At 43.5% G+C, this 18951-nt stretch overlaps 1 long non-coding RNA gene across 6 annotated transcripts in view; it reads left to right on the forward strand.

Moving 5' to 3' along the window:
* Window positions 1-28: 28 nt before the first annotated feature.
* The window catches only part of LOC112066194 (uncharacterized), a 20289-nt gene continuing 1366 nt past the window's right edge, over window positions 29-18951 (forward strand). Inside the window, exons 1-5 of one of the 6 annotated variants that reach the window (XR_008619329.1) lie at window positions 29-476; window positions 8127-8290; window positions 9944-10070; window positions 10375-10468; window positions 11249-12642. This is a non-coding gene — a long non-coding RNA (uncharacterized lncRNA). Of the gene's footprint in view, window positions 477-6723; window positions 7073-8126; window positions 8291-9943; window positions 10071-10374; window positions 10469-10575; window positions 11198-11248; window positions 12643-18951 lie in introns of those variants that run through there. The other 5 variants (XR_008619332.1, XR_008619330.1, XR_003682997.2 and 2 more) reach the window with 5 other exon arrangements.

Below are 18951 nucleotides of genomic sequence, written 5' to 3' on the forward strand. Positions count from 1 at the left end.
GCTCTTCCTGGTGGACACGCGCGAGACCGCGTAAGCCGACGGCGTACAGGAGCAGTGCGGCTACGCGTGTCACGCTCTCTACCCGCCCGTCTACTTCCTGGACTTTGCGCTCTTCTACGCGCTGCCCCTGGGCCTGGCCACCGTGTCCTATGCACTCATAGCACGCGTCCTCTTCGCGGGGCCGCTGCCTCCTGGTGACTGGGGACGATCGGGCTCTGTGCACCGGGGCGGCCCCGCTGGCCCAGGGCGCTTCTCCTCCCGCGGCAGGAGGGGTGACCTCAACTCCCGAAAGCAGGTAGGGACGTCCCTCCTCATTCGGACCCCTGTACCGAGCCAGCAGCAGATTGGTGGATGGAAGCTTGGGCCCTCCTAGAGTCAAGCTCAAGTTCAAGTCCAGGTGGTGCCACTTACTCGGCTTGTTGGCGACATCACTTCTGAGCGTTTCTGAGCCTCCGTTGCCCCTCCTGTTGTATGAGGTAATGGCACAGAAACGGCATGATTCATTTAGAGTCAATGTCACAAACTAAACGCTAAATTCATCTTGGTTTGTTATTAAACTTCCTCAGCGAGTCCCTACACTGTAGCTGTTATTCTCTTTCTCCTTCTGATGGGGAAAGTGAAGTGACTTTCCCAAGACTACACTACGCCATCTGGCACTGAAACTGCCCCAATGGACCGGGACAGTCTGAAAGCCCAAGAGGATGGGTTCTGGGAAGATCGAGAGAAATCTAGCATTTAATGGGCACTTACTGTGTGCCTGATTCTCTGATGGTTCCTGATAGTGTCCCTATTTGGGGGGTTTCATACCTATTTTTGGGGACAAGGAAACAGGCTTAGAGGGGACAAGGGAGCAACAGAGGCGACACTGTAAGGGGACTGGGTGCAGGAACGCATGTGTCCAGGCTTCTGGTTTCCCCCACCCCCATTCCAGCAGTGCAGCCTCCCAAGGGTTTTCTAGGAATGCAGCTGGGAGGAGCGCTCTCTGGGCCCAACTGGCCTTTATCTTCAGCCTTCCACCCCCACCCACAGCTCACGGGGAAGGCGGGAGGACACCTTGTCCTGGCTGAGTCACTCCTGAGCCAGGCAAGGACCACATGTGCCATGTCCCTGCCTCTCCAGTGGGCACACTGCTGGGGGCTCTTCCAGCTGCCGCCAAAAGCCCCTTTGGTCCATCCTGCTTGCAGCCACTTTAGGTCAAAGCAACGATTAGAGGGAAGGGGGCAGGGCACAGGCTGAGCAGGTTTGAAATAGTAACTTTAGGTGCCAGACTAATGTACCTCCTGCCCTCCCACTGGCTTCTTTACTACTGTTTACCACTCTCAGGCTCAACCTGGAAGGACTGGGGTCAAACTCCTGCCTGCATGCTTTAGGTGAAACTTCTGGTGGTAAAAAGAGTATTCCAGACCTGGGTTCTGGCTCCTAGCTTTGCTAAGGTCTTGCTGTGTGGCTTTGGGTAAGTCACTTCACCTTGCTGAGACTTGATTTCCTCCTCTGTAAAATGAGAACAATTATAGTGCTCATCTACCTCAATGGATGGTAGTAAATATTATAAATCTGGCGTATAGTAAGTATTCAACATATGGTACCTATTATGGTTGTTTTGTTGGCGCATTAATGTCTTTTTTCATACTGGGTGGGCTGTGTCTATGGACCGAGTGTTCCTTTCATGCCTACGAGAGTCCTTGCAGAATGCAATGTACAATTCCAACAGGGAAGAGGCATTAAAGGAAATCAGAAAGCCCAGTGCAAGGTGGAGAATAATAATAACAACAACAACAACAATTAACATTTGTTGGGTATTTGCTATGTGCCGGGCACTGGTCTTAGTGCTTATACAAATTTACATTTTGAATTTTTATTACAACTCTATGATGTATGAACTGTTATCATCTCAGTTTGACACATGAGGAAACTGAGTCACAGAGAGGCTGCCCAAGGTTACAGAGCTGGTAAGTGGCAGAACCAAGATTTGAACCCAGGCAACCTGGCTCCAGAGCCCACACACTGCCATCCAGCATTTATCACCCAAACGAACCTGAAATGGAATGGAACAGGATCTGAATTTGGTAAAATCAGGAGTCAAGACCTACTAGGGAATTCCTGCGATTTCACGGTTCCTGGAGAATATTATAGCACAGGAGTTTATTGCCTTAGCCAGAACCAAGCCTCTTAGGAAAGGAACTAAACTCATGGACTCTGAGACGTGATCATAAGCTGGAACATTCCAGGCTAGCTTCTTCCTTGATGAGAAAGTTGTCTCTCCCGTATTCCCCAGAGCTGATTGAATGTATCCAGGGTTTTCTGGACAGAACCAGGGCCAGAACTATTTGGGCAATTTAAGCTCTAGTAAGTGAACTCTTGGCACCCGCGTTTTGGTCTCTGAAGGGGTCACTGAGGACTCCAGGGGTAGGAGCACGTGTGAGCTCCTGTCCTTCCAGGTATTAAGGATGTCCAGCTCCATTGACAGATGTCCCCTTGTGGTGACTTCATTCCGGAATTTAGAAACTATGCAACTTTTGAAACACCCTCCAGTGTGTACCACCTCTAGGAGGCTTTATTTAGTCGATGCTGTCAGGGAAGTGCTGGCTGAGATCTGAAAAGTTAGGAAGTGAAGAGGAGGGGGCAGGGAGAGGCATTACAGGCGGTCAAGGGCAAAGGCAGGAAGGAGCATCAGGAGGGAGGGAGTAGGGTGAGTGAAAGAGCCGGAAGGGAGCGTGTGGCTGGGAATGCTGGGGAGAGAGGGACATGTCTAAGGCCAAACAGCTGGCTCGTGGTGGAGCCAGGATTCTAACCCAGCTCTGCCCAGCTCTGAACCTCATGCAATTGCAATAGTAATGGTAGTAGAGGTTATATTAGTAGTAGTAGCAGCAGCAGTAAACCCACAGTAAACCCACATAAGCATCTACTACATGCCTGGCACTCTTCTACATTCTTTACTGGCATTAACTCCTTCACTCCTCACGTCCACCTATGATGAAGGCAGAACTGTGTCTCCACCTTATAGAAGAAGGAACTGAGGCTCAGCGGATGAATGAATTTGCTTACAGTATGTGGTAGCCCATCCAAGGGCTTTGGAGGTAGATTGGAGCTGGGAGGTTTCCAAAAGCTTGAGCAGGGCAGGGAAGACTGTATAGTGGTTTTCTAGGTGGGGATGGAGTTGAAGGGAGAGCATGCATGAGGGCACAGCTTGGCAAGGCCCGGATACTCTTTTGGGTTACTCCTCCTGCAAGCTCACAGAGAGACCCAGAAGCCAGGGTTCTCCCCTGGCACCCATGCCTTTCTTTTTTCCTGTCTTACCCTGCAGGTCACCAAGATGCTGGCTGTGGTGGTGGTCCTTTTTGCTCTGCTGTGGCTGCCCTACCCCACCCTGGTGGTGGTGAATTCCTTCCTGAGCCCACCTTACCTCAACCTCGGCTTCCTTCTCTTCTGCCTCCTTTGCATCTATGTGAACAGGGCAGTCAAATCCATCATCTCTGCCCTCATGTACCAGCGCTGCCGGGAGGCCTTCCATGGACTATTTCAGTGCCGGCTGGCCGTGCCCCAGCTTCAGCCCCCGGAGGCCACCCCTGTTTACTACAGTGTCATCGAAGACTGTTCCCAGCACAGACTGGGCTCTTGGAAGGGACCAGGAAGTGTGATGTCCAGGCAGGGAGGGGATCCTGGCACATCAGGACAAGGCCCACCCTCTTGCCCCTGCTGAGGTGAAGGGGTCTCCATGCATTTGGGGAAACATGGCTCTTGGAGGAGAGAGTGGTGTCCAGGGCTGTTCGGTAGAGGTGCACAGGTTGTGCACTGCACAACCCTAGGGATCACCATTAACATTGCAGACAGCCTAGATTTGTATATTTAGTAAAACAGTTTCCCAGTTTAATAAATATACAAATCTAAGAGGTAGCCACAATTATTTATTATGTGAACAAATCAATAGATAATGAATAAAAACTAACTTTAATCTTAATACTCAACGCCCTTTGCTGAGATCTGGCTACCAGTGTGAGGTGTAGATTGTGACTTGTTGGGAGTTCTTTGTTGGCAACAGAAAGTATCTCTGGCTAATTAAATCAAAAAGGAATTGACTGGAGTTGGAAAGAACCATAACCAGGATAACCCCAGGGATCCACATAGCAGGAATTATTGGGCAGTGGCTTCATGGCATCTATATCAGAATGAATTAACCCCACCTAGGCCAGGAGAAGGATGGGCAATTTATTGGACTGTCATTCAATAGCTGCCACTGACTCTTGTATAGTTTGGGTACTGCTCCATTCCAGTGGGCACCACTCAGCAGTTTAAATGGATGGATCCTCTGAAGTTGTGCAGTGCATAGCCTATGTGAGTGTATATGGCAGACCTTAATGGGAATAGGGTGGTTCCTCAAAGGAAAGTTGAAGTGCTTGTTATCAGAAAAAGGCAGTGTGGATGTCAGAGGACCAAACAAAAACAAAAGCAAAAAAACTAACAGCAATAGATATCCACCACAGAAGAGTCCACCCAGGTTCACAGCAGCAGGACCCTTCTACCAGGGCAGCAAAGTTCACCTATAGTCAACAGCCGCTGGCCCATGATAATACTGTACGTGTCTGTCTCTGTGTCCAAATTCTGCATGTTGCTTCCTCCCCCCCTTTTTTTTTAGTAAAGACACAGTCATATCAGATTAAGGTCCACACTAATGACCACATCTTAACTTGATCATGAAAAGACCTTATTTCCAAATAAGGCCACATCGACAGGTACTGGGGGTTAAAACTTCAACATCTCTTAGGGGAACATGATGCCATCCTACAATCCTCCTGATAGCTCTATCAGAATAAAATTAATTATGACTTTATATTTTCTTTGTGATGTGTATGGATATCTCTCTTCTGAGTTATTTGGACAATACGACATAAGTGGGTCTTGCAAGGGTAGAAATCCCAGCATTGAATCTACGGCAGAGATAGTGAATCTCAGGCTGATTCCAGCATATAGGCGGTGCTCCAATAAACATCTGTTGAATGAGTGGTTTAAAAAACAGAGGGGAAATTATTGCAAGAATAAGGGGGGAAACAGGGAAAGTGATAGGGGGATGGGGTCTGAGTTCTATAGCTTCCCGGGTCCCCAACTCCATGGCTTAGTCTTGTTAGCACAGAGCTCAGGGACTGGTCCTCAGAGGTGATGAATCAGTCTGGATAGTCTAGCAGGAGGGGAGGGGAGCAAGGGGAAAGGGGTGGGAGAGGAGGGAAAATGGCTGGAGGGAGGATGGGAAAGAGGCAGACCAGCAAGCAGATATTGACAATGCAATTTCCACTGTGGCCTCTTATCAATTTCTACTGATTAGACTCCAAGGACTAGTTGAATTTGAATTTCAAATGTATGCATGTGTGTGTGTGTGTGTGTGTGTGCGCGTGTGTGTGTGTGTGTGTGTGTGTGTGTAAAGGCAGAAAGAAGAGAATACATACAGATCCTCACTGAGATAAGCACTGAAGAAAAGAGAATAAAAATATTACATAAATCATCACTTTTAGGTACAGGCTCATAGGTAAATTTTATCTTTGACGTTTTTTCCTTTTAAAAAATTTCCATAGTGCTGCAGTAACTTCTGCCTGTCCTCAAATCATTCCTTCTGCCATCTTGCCTTCTGTGTTAGTTTGCTAGGTCTGCAGTAGCAAGGTACCGCAAACTGGGTGGCTTAAACAACAGGAATTTATTGTCTCACAGTTCGGAGGCTAGAACTGAAATCCACTCGTCAGCAGGGTTGATTCCTCCTGAGGGAAGTGAGGGAGATTCGCCAAGCCCTTTTCCTAGCTTCTTGTAGCCTCGGGCGTTCCTTGGCTTGTAGGTTTCATTCCCTCTGTGTCTTCACATTGTCTTTTTTTATTGGCGTATACTTGCTTTACAATGTTGTGTTAGTTTCTGCTGTACAGTGAAGTGAATCAGCTCTATGTATACATATGTCCCCTCCCTCTTGGACCTCCCTCCCCACCCCATCCCACCCATCTAGGTCATCACAGAGCACGGAGCTGAGCTCCCTGTTACCCGTCTTTTCCTTGGATATTCTTGCTGTCACCCAATCCTCCAGTCCTGCTCTTTCCAAGCCATAAGCTGGACAAGCCATGCAATGCTTCCCCACTGATAGATTTCCTTTCAGCATGAATTCTTGGATTAGAGAATGTTTGAATTCTACATTTTCATACATTCAAAATATTTATATGGATTTACCAAAATAGGTGAAAGCTTTGCTGTGTTGGTTACATTCTTCTGCTTGCTCGCCTATGAAATCCTGGATGTATACTATAGAAGGGTTTCTCACATTTAAAATGCTCATTGGGTATACTCCCCAGTGTGTGTTCTGATGCTAAGTGGGAAAAACAGTAGGAAGAATAAGGGACTATACACCTCTGGTGTTCCTAAGAGAAGTTTAGGAGAAAGATAAGGATTTGGGAATCATTAGCATTTTGGTGGACACTTCATAGTCTGTAATCTTCGCTTCTCATCTATAGTCTTCGGTGAAATTCATATGCACCTTTTCTTTTTGTATTAATGGTTCCTAGCAATCAACCACGCTGAGTAAGGACAACAGAGGCTCCTCTAAAGGAGTCATCCGTTGTGGGCGCTGGCCGCGGTGCCTTATGGGGAATGTAGTCCGGAAAAGCGTCGACCGCCCTTTGGAAAACCTGGGAAGGACGGCCCGGTGGCCTCTTCTGCGCATGTGGGGCTTCGGCTCTCTACGTGGGCGCGTTTGCTTGTTCTCCTCTAGACTTTTCCCGCGGAGGGTCCTGCAGCCTCCGGGGCGCGCCGTTCCGTGGTCACCTGGGCCTGGTGAACTGGGAGCGAAGCGGGTGTACCCACAAGTTAAATGACTGGCGGGGAGCTCCGAGCCCTCGGGGGCTGGAGGGGAAGTGGCTGGGCGGAGCTGGCCTCGGTCCGCGGAGAGTGGATGCGCGCTCTCCCCGCATCCTTTCCAGGGAGGCCCGGAGCCGGGTTTCCCATGGTCCCGGAAAAGGGGAGCGAGGGCTCCTGACCTGCAGGCCTCATGGCGGGCGCTCCCTGCAGCCCTTCATTACCTGAAGAAGGTGCTCTGTGAAGGTGCAAGGTTTGTACATCCAAATGGCTAAAATCTGATCCCCAAAGTTCCGCTGAGGCGCTTGGATCTGCAGCCTGCTGGGCTGGGTTGAAGAATACTGGAGGACGTTAGGGAAGGGAAGGAATATTTATAGAAACAAATATGGTAATCATTATATTAGTTATTTTATACTAAGCATTTATTAGAAGAAAGATGTGAGCTTCAGTTGAAGAGAATGGCCAGGGTGTAGATATGACTGGAAAAGATTTCAGGGGGCTGGCGCTGGGGGTTGATGTCTGCAGCGCTGTGTGAGGTTTTAAGAGCATGATGTTCGTGTTCAGACCAGGTGCTGCCACAGAACAGCACTGCATCCCAGGGCATGTTGTTTCATCCTGTTTTCTCATCTGTAAAATGAGCCTAGGAATAATATTTGCCCCATAGGGTTGTTCTGAAGTAAAAAGCAAGCCCAGAATATAATACACCCTCGACACGTATTCCTTGCAATCAGTGTTACAAAGATTTTTAGATATCTCCCTCAATCCTCCCAACCAGGCTGTGAAGTCGGCATTACTGCCCCCTGTTGGAGCACGTTTTAAAACCTCATTTACAGAGAGCTAAAGTGATTTATTCTCTGGTGAATGCGTTGATTTTAAAATGAAGTCTGTTTTACTCCCAGTCTCATGATCTTTATAATATGCATTCCCCTCTGCCTACACCCATGGGGTTTTTTCTGGCATGATGACTTGCCTTCTGTGTGCCCTAGAAAGCAGTTATACTATGTATTTTGATAATCATACCATTGGACCTATTTTCCTTAGGTCACAAGGCTTAATCGAGGCTTCTAGGCCCTTTCTGCCTCCTGCGGTATTGTCTCACTTCTCAGCAGCCTTGATTGGATTTTAGGAAAGGTCCAGCTCACCAGGCACTTGAACCGTGGGACCCCAAGTGCAGATTCCAGCTAATGGAAAAGTGGCTGCTACGCCCAGATGGAAACAAAACCATCCAGGGAAGGAAAAAGCAGAAGGCTCCAAGGACAGAAATCACACCTGGAAGAACATGTTTCTGAACTGAAATCTCTCCCTAGGATTTGAAGGCCAAGACAGAATTCCTGAAAGGAGCATATTCAAGAGTTACTGAACCAGAGTTTTCCTCTCCAGGGTGAGCAGAATCTGGGTGATCATACCACATTCAAAGACCATTGATTATTGTGACTAAGCAAAGCCTCAGTTCAACTTTCAGAAGAAAGATGTGAGTTGCAATGGAAGGGGAAGGGCAGGGTACATATTTGTCAGGAAAAGACACTTCATTGGAGGATTGGTGAGGCTGTGAGTTGGAGGCCAGGGGTACCAGGCGTAGCTAAAGAGATTACTTCCTAAACACATACATGTCATTCCCTGCAATCTCCACTGTCTTTCTTTTTTTTTTTTTTTTTTAAGATTTTATTTTCATTTATTTATTTAGTTTTGGCTGCACTGGGTCTTAGTTACAGCATGCATGCAGGATCTAGTTCCCCGACCAGGGATTGAACCCCGGCCCCGCTGCATTGGGAGCGCAGAGTCTTACCCACTGGCCCACCAGGGAAGTGCCCTCCACTTTCTGATTGTTCTGAGTTGCTTGAACCACGTTTCTCACCTGCTCATGTCATTTCAACTCACTTGATACAGTCTCGTGTCTGCCGCCACCACACTCATGAATCTGTTCTAGTAAATATTTTCAAATCCAGTGGGTATTTTCCAGTTCATGCTTTACTGAACTCTTTGTTACATTTGACAGTCTGACCACACCGTCCTTGAAATGCATCTCTGAGAATGTCTGTGACACCACAGACAAAGATACACTTAGAGAGTTGTTGCTTTCCCCCCATCCCATTCTACGCCATTCCTGTCACCCCCATTCTTTCCAGCTATTCCCACCTGTCCCCTGAAGGTAACCAGTTTCTTTGGTTTCTGGTCTACCCTTTCTGTATTTCCTTTTGTACACATAAGCAGATACATGTGTATTTTCTTACATCCCCTTTCTTACATAAAAGGTAGCATACTATAGATACTCTTTCTCACTTACCAATATAACCAATATGGAATCACTCCATATTTGTCCATAGAGATCTTCCCCGTTATTTATGCCTTCTAATATTGCTTTTGGTCACCACTCTCTCTCCTGAGCTTCAGAACCAAATATCCAACTGCCCACTGGATATCTCTACTTATATCCTTCACAGACTCGAGCATGGCATCTGAAACGGCAATGCATCAGTTTCCTATGCTCAAGTCTTTTTTTGGTTTTGTCTTGTATTCCTAATCTCAGCCTATGATGCTACCAAAATAATCTGGAACAAAATAATCTGCACATTATATCTCCCGTGCACAACCAATTAGTGGCCAACTCCTCTGGCTCCTCATCATGTAAGATTGCTTCCCTCCTTCCCACCCCTACCAGAGCTACCTGTGGTCATGTCTCACCGTGGCGTCCTAGTTTTCTTCCCCTCTAATTGGATCTTTAAGCCATTTCCCATTTTTCTAGAGTTGGGGACAGCAGACATTTTCTGTAAAGGACCAGATAATAACTACTTTTGGCTTTGCTGGCCCTATGGTCCCTGTCAAATCAACTCAGCACAGCTGCTGTAGTGTGACAGCAGTATAGATAACGTGTAAACAAATAGGCATGGCCGGATTTGGGTCTTAGTGGGTTGGATTAGGCTCACAGGCTGTAGTGTGCCGACCCCTATGCTCTGGAGCATTGCTTCCAAAATGCAAATTTGATCACAAATCTTAACAGTCCTTGCTGACAAATATCTCTTTATGGGTTTCCATGATCACAACAGTGGTCTCCAAAGTGGAGGATGGGGGCACCCCAGGGATCCACTGGGCTTCTGTTCACCTCAGATTAAACGTATTCTTTCAGAGATTGGTTTCATTCAAGGACCTGACTGCGGACTTCACCCAGGAGGAGTGGCGGCACCTGGACCGTGCTCAGAGGCTCCTGTAGAGGGATGTGATGCTGGAGGACTACAGCAACCGCATCTCCGTGGGTGAGTACAGCTTCCCTGTGTAACTACCAAGAGATGTGTTTGCTCTGTGTTGCAAAAACATGTTGAATTTCATTATTTAGCCTTGAGTGTCAGGGGAGAGTGTCAGATGATTAAACCCTTTTAGGGTTAATATTAGTGCTGCACTTGCGCTCACTGCCCTCGCTCCACCCTTCCCCTGAATGTTCTAGCTCTAATGACCTGTTGCTGGACATCTTCATCACACAGCTTTTGAAGCTGTCTTTCTTCATCCTTCAAGTCCCCAAAGTCCAAAGGGCTTGCTCCAAGTCCTATATCATTTTAACAGGGTATCAACGTTAGCAAACCAGATGTGATCTTCAGACTGGAGCAAGGAGAAGAACCATGGACGGTAGAGGAATTCTCAAGTCAGAACTACTCAGGTGAGTGGTAACTAAGCAGGTGGAAACCAGTGGAGATGAGAGTTCTATGGTGGTTAGCGATCATAGCTGGCATCTTTGTAATGTTCCTCTGAAATCTCTTTTTATAGGCCCCAGACCTTGGGAAGTAATTGAGGACAAACGACTGTCATGCTATAGATACTTAAAAACATTGTCCCCGAATAAATGTACTTCTTTTTTTCTTTTTTTAATATTTTATTTATTTATTTATTTGTTTGCTTGTTTATTTATTGTTGGCTGTGTTGGGTCTTCGTTGCCGCGTGTGGGCTTTCTCTACTTGCGGCGAGCGGGGGCTACTCTTCGTTACCGCGCACGGGCTTCTCATTGCGGTGGCTTCTCTTGTTGCGGAGCACAGGCTCTAGGCGCGTGGGCTTCAGTAGTTGTGGCGCAAGGGCTCAGTAGTTTTGGCTCGTGGGCTCTAGAGCGCAGGCTCAGTAGCTGTGGCACATGGGCTTGGTTGCTCCGCGGCATGTGGGATCTTCCTGGACCAGGGCTCGAACCCATGTCCCCTGCATTGGCAGACGGATTCTTAACCACTGCACCACCAGGGAAGTCCTAAATGTACTTCTTTAATCGAAATTTATAAAGATTTTTGCTGCTAAGTTATCCCTCCCTGGTATACAGATCTTCTTTTAGTGTACTCTGAACTTTAGTTCTGTGGCATTCTCTTTTGCCTACCTGACCCCACCTTCCTTTAACATAGACTTGCTGTATATTCAGACATTCATAGGTCAGTCTTTTTTTTTTTTTTTTTTTTTCTAGAGTATAGGCTCAGGAATTGCGGCGCACGGGCTTGGTTGCTCCGCGGCATGCGGGATCTTCCCAGAGCAGGACTCAAACCCTTGTGCCCTACACTGGCAGGCGGATTCTTAACCACTGCGCCACCAGGGAAGTCTCCATAGGTCAGTCTTAAAAAAATAAATCTTGCTTGATTTACACAATCTATTTGCAAATCTAGTTGCATTCCACGTTTCTCTCCATCCTTTAACTGAGAGATCAGTTTCACTCTCCACGCTCAGCCCCACTGGAGGGGGACTAGGGTGAGACAACCAAGGTGCCTCAGATACAAAACTTAAGAAGACACTCACTCTTGGGGTGGTGCAGGTGCCCTAGAGGTCACGCCTACCTCACCCTAGTTCCAGCCCTGCTCAGCCCACAATCTTTCTTTCTCTTCTTTGTATTTGTGCAAATTCTGAAGTTCCCATGTCACTGGCAAAATTTGAGACCCACCCCTTCCTTCTGTGTCTCTTTGTAACTCTGACCGTCTCTCTGAAGTCTGTGTCTCCTGGTCTCACTGTCTCTGAGTGCTTCTTTGAGTCTCATCTGTCTTATTCAATACTGTGTCAGACACACTTGCAGTATACTTTGTGCTTACTGTTCCTTGTGACTGTTTTCCTTTTTCCCATGGCAGAGGTACTCGTATTCTTTGCTACTTTCCTCTTCCTTTCATCCTGTTAAACAGGCTGGTGTGGGTGGGCTGGCTTTTTTTCTATTGTTTGTTTTTTTCTTTCCCCCAAATCAGTAGGAGATGTTTGTATTTGACATTTCCTTAATCCTGAAGAGCTGGGCCAGTCCACCACAGCAAGGCATTTGTAAGGAACTCTCATTTCACAGCAAGTGTGTCACGGATCACAAGTTATTATTAATGGTACTCCCTCCTAGAAGCTGATGATGCCTTAAAGGAGGACAAGGAAATCCAAGGCAAACATTTGAGGCAAATTGTATTCTTCTGCAATAAAACACTGATTACAGAGAGAGCAACTGTATTTGGGAAAACATTGAATCTGGGCATGAATATTGTTCCCTCAAGAAAAACACCCTACAGATATCCATGTGGAAACAATTTGAAAACTAATTCAGAAGTAATCGTTGCAAAGAAAAGCTACTTTAAAAAGGTTCCTGGTGAATACAGTAGATGTGGGAAAACACAACTCGTTTCTAAGCAAGAGAAAAGTCGTTCTGGAATGAAACAATACAAATATAATCCAGTTAGGAAAGCCAGAAGTCAAAATGAAGATTTTATTCTGCACCAGAACATTCAGGCTTTGAAGCAACCTTTTGGCTGTGGCAAATGTGGGAAAACCTCTTCAAGAGGGCAGTCCTCTTCACACAGAAGAGGATACATTCTGAAAGGAAACCAAATTAATGTAATGAATGTAGGAAAACCTTTTCTAAGAAGTCCACCCTCACTGTACACAGAGATTTCATACAGGGGAGAAACCCTATGTTCATAATGACTGTAGGAAAACTTTCCGTGTGAAGACGAACCTTACTTGACACCAAAGAATTCATACTGGAGAGCGACCCTATGAATGCAGCGAATGTGGAAAAACCTTCACTGACAAACTGGCCCTCGTCGTGCATCAGAAGATTCAGAGGGGAGAAATCCTATGAGTGTCATGAATGTGGGAAGACCTTTTTTTAGAAGTCAGCCCTCACTGAACATTTCAGGTCACCCACTGGTGTTTAATAACATTTGACTGATATTTAAAGGTTTTTTCACAAACATTACATTTGTAGGGTCTCTCTCCAGTATGAGTTCTTCGGTGTCGCGTTAGATCTGAGAAACGGACAAAGGTCTTTTTACAGTTATCACAGATGTAAAGTTCCTCCCCAGTATGGATTTGTTGATGACGATTAAGATCTGAGCTGGGTAAAAGTCTTCTCACATTCATTACATGAAAAGGGCTTCTCTCCAGTATGAATTTCTGATGTTTGTTAAGATTCGATTGGCTTTTAAAGGATTTTTCACAATCATTACATTTGTAGGGTCTCTCTCCAGTATGAAAGTCGTTGATGTAAGAGAAACTGTGAATATGGATTGAAGTCCTTTCTGCAGTGATTACATGTGTAATATTTCTTTCTAGTATGAGTTTTTTGGTGTTGAATTTTTTCTGAGAAACTGTGAAAGGTCCTTCCACAAAATGTACAGACAAAGAGTTTCTTTTGTGGAGGAATTCTTTGATGCTGAGTCAGATTTGATCTCTTGCCAGCATGAAATCTCTGATGTGTAATAAGGGATGAAAGAAACCTGAAGGCCCTCTGACACACATCACACTTGTGTGGTTTCAGTCCGCCGTGTGTGCTCTGATGTTGAATAAACTTTGAAGCTCTGTTAAAGGTTTTGCCACATTGGTTACATTCAAGGTGTTTATCCAGAATATAAATTCTTTTGACCATTGTAAATGATGCGGGATGCCTAAAGTCCTTTGCATTTTCATCGTATCTGTGGGCTTTTCTTTACCTTGTGAATTCGCTGGTGTTCAGTAAGTTGTGATCTGTAGCTAAAAGCCATGTTGCAGTCGCCACATTCATAACGCTGAACAAAAGTAGAAGGTTTTTGATATTTTGCATGGTGAGAGCTTTGCCTGAAGGTACTCCTAGATTCATAAAGGGCATGATAATTCACCAGTGATGGTTGACATGCTAATGGGAAGACAGTATGAGAAAAATAAAATTAAATCCAGGCATCACAGCAAATGAGATCACTAGTTAGTGGGGTAGCAGGGAGAGAAGGGTTCAGTGACTGAGGACTTTGGAGGGGTAGGAGGAGAAGTTGGAGTTTGTCAGGGGAAGAATGAGAGAGAAGTGTTCTCCAAGTGCAAGGATAATTTAAGTGATCAACATGTATCCAGTGAAAAATTTCTTTCAACTTGAAATACTTAATATTTGTAACTGACAAATGACTCGTTGAAATTGTAATCACCAAAACAGAAAAGTTTAAAGACTCTAAAAAGGGCCACATGAAATTCTAAGCAAGGATTAAAGTTTTATTTTCACTAAGGTCCTTTAAAATCTCTCTCTATAGATACAGCAATTTGTGAAAGTGATTATACTTTAAATACTTTCCTTTGAACAACAAAACTTGGGATTTCTCTATGAGTAAATATTAACCTGGTTTATCAATTTTACTAATATTTAATATTTTACTTTATGACAGGGTTATTATTGATTAGGCCAGTGCTCTACTTGGATATTTGAGTTCTGTTTATTTTTGTTATTGCCTAGAACACTAAGAACAATCATACATACACATCTTTGTTAATTTGTTGAAACGTAGTCTAGGCATAGATTCTTAGAAATGAAAAGGAGTCCTATTTTTTTATGTATACACACAGCACACTCAAGTAAGCTCTTATATTGCATGAGCACATCTTTACTTTCTAGTATCTTGATAACCCTAGACTCTATCAGACTTATGACCCCACAGTTTGACAAAAAGATAATTTCTAGCATTTATTTTTTTGGGTAATAAATCTAAATGAAAATGGGTTAATTGCTAGGAAATTTTTTTAATTAAAAAAGTTAATTAACAATGGAAAACTAGCGTGTGTTTCTTTTACCCTCATCATTCTAGATCTTAAAATGCTACTGAAGTAATTAGAAAATGTATGGCTACAGAGGAATAGTTTAAAGATATACATGACTAATACTGTCTAAAAGACATTGCAACATAAGATGAAATCAGGTGGTAATAAAAAAGAACAAAGTGAAAATTGATTTGAAGATACAATATTTAAATAAACCTAATAGTTCACATGTATAGAAAAATCGTATGGCCAAAGACAAAGTTACACAAAGACAGCACAGTAACATGGGAAACCTGGTTGGAGAACCCAGAGGAAAAAGGACTGAAGAAATGGAATATGTAAGTCAAAAGTTAGAACAGTCAGGATTAAAAGAGAAGTGGAATATGTAACTCAAAAGTTAGAACAGTCAGGATTAAAAGAGAAGTATCACCATCCATTAATATAAGTCCCATAAGGGAAAAAAAATGTTAGAAGATTTGCCAACTTCAAATGGCTTAATATATGGGCAACTGGAATCTCTGAAAGAGATGAGAAAGGGAGATGGAAGGACCAGAAAGAAAAATATTTAAAGAAATAAGGGCCAAAAAATTTCCAAACACAATGAACACTGTAAACACACAGATCTAAGAAGCCCAGCAAAGTCAAGCCTAGGAAACATGAAGAGAATCACAGCAAGGCATATCATAATCAAATTGCTCAAAGTCAGTAATAAAGAGAAAACTGTAAAATCAACCAGAGGGGGAAAAAATGCTGTGCATGAAGATAAGGATGACATCAGATTTCTCACGGAATACTGCAAGCAAAAAAAAAAAAAGCAAGATCTTTAATGTTTAAAAGAAAAAGAAAACAAAAACCTATCAACCAGAATTCTATGCCCAGCTAAACCCTTTCAAAAATGAAAGCAGAGGAGAGTCCCTGGTGGCACAGTGGTTAAGAATCCGCCTGCCAATGCAGGGGACATGGGTTTGATCCCTGGTCCAGGAAGATCCCGCATGCCACGGAGCAACTAAGCCCATGTGCCACAACTACTGAGCCTGCGCTCTAGAGCCCGCAAGCCACAACTACTGAACCCCTGCGCCACAACTACTGAAACCCACGAGCCTAGAGCCCGTGCTCTGCAACAAGAGAAGCCACCGCCATGAGAAGCCCATGCACCACAACGAAGAGATTCCCTGCTCACCGCAACCAGAAAAAGCCCATGCACAGCAACGAAGACCCAATGCAGCCAAAAATAAATAAATTAAATAAATAAATAAATAAATAATAAAAATAAATTTAAAGAAATAATTTTTTTAAATGAAAGCAAAAAAAATCAGACATACAAAATTTGGATTTAACCAAAGGAATAAAAAAAATCAGTCATAACTACATGCTAAATATGTAAGTTTGTTTAATAATGATAAAGAGGTCAATTAATCAGGAGCATTGTTCATGCACCTACAGAGCTTCAAAATACATGATGCAAAAAGAACGTCAAAGAGAAATAAATTCACAATTATAGTTGGAAATTTCAATACCCCACTCTCAATAATTAATTCAAGAGGTAAGCACAATATCAAATATAGTTGAACACAACTGTCAATCAGCTTCCACCTTAAAATCTTAAAAGAGCAAATTAAACCAAAGTAAGAAAGGAAGTAATAAAAAAAGTCAAAGCAGGAATCAATAAAATAGAGAACAGGAAATCAGTACAGAAAAAAAACAATAAAACATAAAGCTGGTTCTTTAAGATCAGTAAAATTGATAACCTAGCCAGACTGATCAGGAAGACAAAAGAGAGGACACAAAGTATCAATGTCAGGAATGAAAGAGGTGACATAACTAAAGATTCTCTAGCCATTAAAAGAGGAATAAGGGTATATTATGAAGACATATAGACAACTGATTTTTTTTTTTTTTTTTTTTTTTGCTAAGGTGCCAAAGGCAATGCAGTGTTTTCACTCTAGGTGAAAAGGAGTAATTAAAACCACAAGAAAGACATCCTCCAAATACAAACAAACTGGAAACAACCCAAATGCCTGTGAAAAGATGGATGGATAAGCAAATTTCGTACATCTATACAATGGATTACTTTCCGCAGTATAAAAGAATTAACTACTGATATATGCAACAGCATGGGTGACTCAGAATAATTATGCTGAGTTAAAGAAGCCAGACAAATCAAAAACAAAAAGTGTGTACTGCATGATCCTATTTATATAAAACTTCAGAAAATGCAATCTAGAGTGACAGCAGATCAGTGGTCACTTGGGGATGAGGGGGCAGGAGGGAAGGGTGTGGAGGGGAGGATTGAAAGGGGACAAGGAAACCTCTGGAGATGATTACTATGTTCACCATCTTGACTGTGGGATGGCTTCCCAGGTATATCTTTATGTCAGAACTTATCCACTTGTATACTGTAAATACGCACAGTTTAAGTCAATTATACCTCAATAAAATTTTATGAGACTGATGTACTGCCAGCTGTGCTAAGAGGGCAAACTATAAAAATGTTTTTAAAAACAAGAAATAACCTGATAATTTCCCAGAATTAAAGTGAAAAGACTGCAAATTGAAAAGCCCCATTGACCACCAAACAAGATAGAAAAGGAAAACCCAAACCAGGTAAAAATATCATGAGTTATAAGAACAACAGAAATGAAAATTCTAAAAGCTCCTAGAGAGAAGGTACAGATCACCAATAATGGTAAGAGTCAGACTGATGTGAAGCTTTTCAATGGTAGCAGTTTGGCAAGAAGATAATGGAGTAAACTTCCACCGATGGGCATATATCCAAAAGAAATGACATGAGTATCTTGAAGAGATAAACACTCCCATGGTCATTGCAGCATTATTCACAAGAGCCAAGATATGGAAACAACCTAAGTGTCCATTGATAGATGAATGGGTAAATGTTGTATATATACAAAATGAAATATTATCCAGCCATAAAAAAGGATATCCTGCCATTTGTGACAACATGGATGAACCTAGAGGACATTCTGCTAAGTGAAATAAGCCAGACAAAGGCAAATACTATGTAATCACACTTCTATGTGGAATCTTTAAAAAGAAAAAAAAAAAAAGGCTGAACTCATAGAAACAGAAGAACAATGATTGCCAGGGGCAGCTGCGGGTAGAAAAAACAGATGTTGGTCAAAGTGTGCAAATTTTAATTTATAACATGAATAAATTCTGGGGCCCTAATGTATAGCATTGTGACTATAGTTAATGTATGCTTGAAATTTCATAATATGGACAAGATCTATGGGTTATAAATAAAATAATCTAAAATACAGTCAAAACATTTGAGAAAAAAATAAACGTATTAATGAATGTAAAACCAACATCTGAATAGAAGGTAGAGCAATATTCATCAATGGGAAGGATGGCAGTTCTTCCCGAATTAATCTGTGCATTCAGTAGCATCCTAAAATAGCTGTATTTTTCATTTTTGAAACTCAAGTATTCTCAGAATTTATAAAAGAAGTACAGACTCTGAATAGAGTTTTAATAAAAGAATCAAGGCAGAGATAGGCTTAATTTTCAAGTATTAAGTATAACGTAAAAGTATTGAGATACACTACAAATATCGATGGAAGAATCCATTCGTGGATGAGTAACTGATTTTGAACAAAAGGACCAATGGGAGTACCTCCCAAGTATCTGACCAGTTCAGCTATTCATACTCGTATCCCTTCAAAATTTTTACCCAGCACACCATTTAGTACCCTAAGACTGGAGGAACAAGGAAAGGAGTACAGGGGGGAGGGACGAATGTGGGATAAAAATAAGATTCTTTAGAATCCCACGGGAGAGCTCCTGTCCTGTCACCTGAGGGGTCCAGCTTAGTCTGACCAGTTGGGATGTGAGCTGTGACGGCCTCCACCTGCTTGTTGCTTGTCAATTACCTGGGCAAGTAACATTTGTCACCTCTCTCCACCATCCAGGGCTCCTTCCCTCGCCTCAAAGAGGCTATCACTTCTGCCTTATAAGTCCAGTGTCCTAAGAAAAATAAATGACCTTGACCATGCTGTGGTTATTACAGAATTTAGACCCGTACTTTTTTTTTTTTTTTTTTTTTTTTGCTGTACGCGGGCCTCTCACTGTTGTGGCCTCTCCCGTTGCGGAGCACAGGCTCCGGACGCGCAGGCTCAGCGGCCATGGCTCACGGGC

This window comes from Physeter macrocephalus, chromosome 14 (genome assembly GCF_002837175.3).
Source record: "Physeter macrocephalus isolate SW-GA chromosome 14, ASM283717v5, whole genome shotgun sequence".
NCBI classification, from domain to species: Eukaryota; Metazoa; Chordata; class Mammalia; order Artiodactyla; family Physeteridae; genus Physeter; species Physeter macrocephalus.